Below are 3,689 nucleotides of genomic sequence, written 5' to 3'. Positions count from 1 at the left end.
GCAGTTGTCAGAACAAAGCAAGGAAACACTGTATGGTTCAAAATCAGGAAAAGTGTACACTACGGATCCATCTTATCTCCATACCTTTTCAATCTATGTGCGGAACAGATCATCCAGAGGCTTGGATCAAGATTTGAGGAAGACTCATCAACAACCTGCATTATGCAGATGACACAACCTTGCTTGCCACAACTGAGAAGGTTCTGAGTTGTTTCATGGAGAAGGTCAAGAACTGCAGTCTTCAATATGGATTGAAACTCAACATCAAAACATAAAGATTCTCATCACTGGGTAAGTTGACAACATCATGATAAGATGGTAATGGGATTGAGATTCTTAGCAGCTTCAGCTTGTTTGGCTTCACAATCAACACTCTTGGTACCAGGAACCAGGAAATCAAAAGGTGAATTACACTGAGGAAAATCTGTTTTCTGGGACCTCACTAGAGTACTGAAGAGCAACAACGTCTGTCTAGAAACTAAGTTACACCTGATCCAGAACAAAGTCTTTGAACTTTCTTGCAATGCATCAGAGAGCTGGGCAATGATTAAGGGTGATAGAAGAAGAATTGATGCCTTTGAGTTATGGTGCTGGAGAAAGGTACTGAATATACCATGGACTGCTAGGAGAACAACAGTTTCATCCTAGAGAGGGTGAAATCAGGCTGGTCCTTGGAGGCAAGGATTTTGAACCTCAGCCTGACATATTTTGGGCATGTTGCAAGGAGGCCAGTCCTTGGAGAAGGACATCATACCTGGCAGAGTGGAGGGACAGTGCAAGAGAGGAAGAGCCTAGATGAGATAGATTGACTTAGTGAATGGTTTAATGGGGGTATATTTGTCAGAGACAATGACATTGTCTCAAGATAGAGCAGGGTTCAGAGCTGTTATGCATAGGAATGCTGTGAGTTGCAAGCCTCTTGATGACACATAACAACAACACCAACAATAACAAGGAGAAGGATTGACCATCCACTTCTGAAACACTAGACCTTTGAAAACCCTGTGCACAGTAGAGCACACTTAAATTACACTATCAGATGTGGCACCTGAGGCTGAGCCCTTCAGTTGGCAACCAAAAAAGGAGGAGAAACAGTTGGCAAGCAGACACTAGTTATTGAAACATAGAATTTGAGAAGTATGAATGTAAAGAAATTGTAAATTATTAAAAGAGAAATGGGATGCATAAATATTAAAATACTAGACTGGGAAAAATGAGATGAATTGTAATGGAACATTTTTAATCAGAGAACCAAATGATATAATATGCCAAAAATGAAAAGGTTAGAAAAAAAACCTGAGTCACATTTATGGTTAAAAAGACCACTTATAAGGGGAGGCCTGGTGGCCTAGTGTCAAGGAGCTTCACTGCAATCCCAGAGGTATGTGGTTCAAACCTACCAGATGCTCTGCTGGAGAAGGAGGGGCAAGCTCCTCCTGTACCAGTCAGATATGATTTAATGGTGCACACATACAAAATATAGTAATTTTTTTAAAAAAGACCATTTATAGATACATTTTAAAAAACAACATTGTGAGTGACAGGATCATATCCATACACATACAAGGAAGATCTGCTAATAGCACTGACATTTAAATATATGCACCAAAAATGAGAGCAAAAGAGGAAGAAACAGAAGATTTCTAACAACTTTTGCAGTAAGAAACCAATCAAACATGCAACGTTGGTGCACTAATAATAATGAGTGTCTGGAATGCAAAAGATGGGAATGGAGAAAAAGGATCAATAGTCAGAAAACATGGGCTTGGTGACAGAAACGAGGCTGGAGATAAAATGATAGAATTTTGTACAATCAATGATTTATTCATTGCAAATACCTTGTCTAAGAAATATAAACACAGACTATGTATATGGACCTTACCTGATAGTCTCTGCACAGGAACCAGATTGACTACATCTGTGGAAAGAATTTTTAGAGAAGCTCAATTTCAGCTGTGAAAACTAAGCCAGGTGCTGATTGTGGAACAGACTGTCAACTACTCATATATAAAGTCAAACTGAAGCTAAAGAAAATTAAATCAAATCCACAAAAAACAATATTTGAACTTAAGTCTATCCCACCTGGATTAAAAACCATCTTAGAAACAGATTTGATGTCTTAAACATTAATGAGCAAAGGCCAGATGAGCTGTGAAAGAATATAAAGAATATTATCCATGAAGAATGCAAAAGGTCATTACAAAGACAAAAGAAGAACAGACCGAAATAGATGTTGGAAAAGATTTCAAATATTGCACTAGAGTGCTAAAAAGCCAAAGCAAAAGGGACAAAATCAAGAACTTAAGGAGCTGAACAGAAGATTTCAAAAGGCAGCTCAGGAGGACAAAGCAAAACATTGTAATGAAATGTGCAAAGAGCTGAAGTCAGAAAATCAAACGGGCAGAACTCAGCATTTCTTGAGCTGAAGGAACTGAAGAACAAATTCAAGTCTCGTGTTGCAATACTTACGGATGCTATGGGTAGCATATTGAATGTTCCAGGATACATCAAAATAAAAATGGAAGGAGTGCACAAAGTCACTATATCAAAAAGAACTGGCTGACACAGAGGAATTTATTGAAACAACATCTGATCAAGAGCCTATAGTAATGAAGGACAAAGTTCAAACTGCTCTGAATGGATTGGCCAAAGGCAAGGCTACAGGAATTGAAGGTATACCAATTGACATATTTCACCAAACAGATGCAGCCCTGAAAGTGCTTACCAGGCTGTGCCAAGAAATCTATAGGACAACTAGTTGGCCAACTGACTGGAAAAGATACATATTTACTTCCATTTCAAAAAAAGGTGATCCAAGAGAATGTGCAAATTATAAAACAGTATCACTAACATCACATGCAAATAAAAACCTGCTGAAGATTATAAAAATGTGACTGGAACAGTACATGAACAGAGAACTACTGAAATACAAGCTGGATTTAGAAGAGGCCATGGTACTAAAGACATGATTGTCAAGGTCAAAAGCAGAGAATATCTGAGGAATATCTATCTGTGTTACACTGTCTAGGCAAAAGCAGCATTTGCATGGATCACAAAGAATTGTTTCTAACCTTGAGGAGAATGGGAATCCCAGATACACTCGGTTGTGCTCATGTGAAACTTATACTTAGACCAGGAGTCATTAGTTAGAACAGAGCAAGAAAACACTGCATTGTTCAAAATCAGAAAAGGAGTATGTCAGGGATGTGACTTGTCTCTCATATCTTTGCAGAACAGATCATTCAAGAGGCTGAACTTTATGAGGAGGAATTCAATATTGGAGGAGGACTCATTAACAACCTGCATTATGTAGATGACACAAATTTACTTGCTGAAACTAAGGAGGGCCTGAAGCATTTGCTGCAGAGGGTCAAACACTTGTAGTTTACAATATGTATCAAGCTCAAAATTAAGAAAACAAAGATATTCACCACTGGGCCTATTGACAATATCATGATAAATGGAGAAGCGATTGAGATAGTTAACAATTTCAGCTTTCTTGGTTCCACAATCAACACTCTTGGCACCAGCAGTCAGGAAATCAAAAGACAAATTGCATTAGGAAAATCTGCTGTCAGGGAGCTCTTCAGAGTGCTGAAGAACTAGGATGTCAGTCTAGAGACTAAGGTGTGCCTGATCCAGGCCGTGTCTTCACAATTACTTGCTATGCATCAGTGAGCTGGATAATG

This window comes from Elephantulus edwardii, unplaced genomic scaffold (genome assembly GCF_000299155.1).
Source record: "Elephantulus edwardii isolate Elephantulus edwardi_28Jun2011 unplaced genomic scaffold, EleEdw1.0 scaffold00111, whole genome shotgun sequence".
NCBI classification, from domain to species: domain Eukaryota; kingdom Metazoa; phylum Chordata; class Mammalia; order Macroscelidea; family Macroscelididae; genus Elephantulus; species Elephantulus edwardii.
This window is presented reverse-complemented; position numbering follows the sequence as displayed.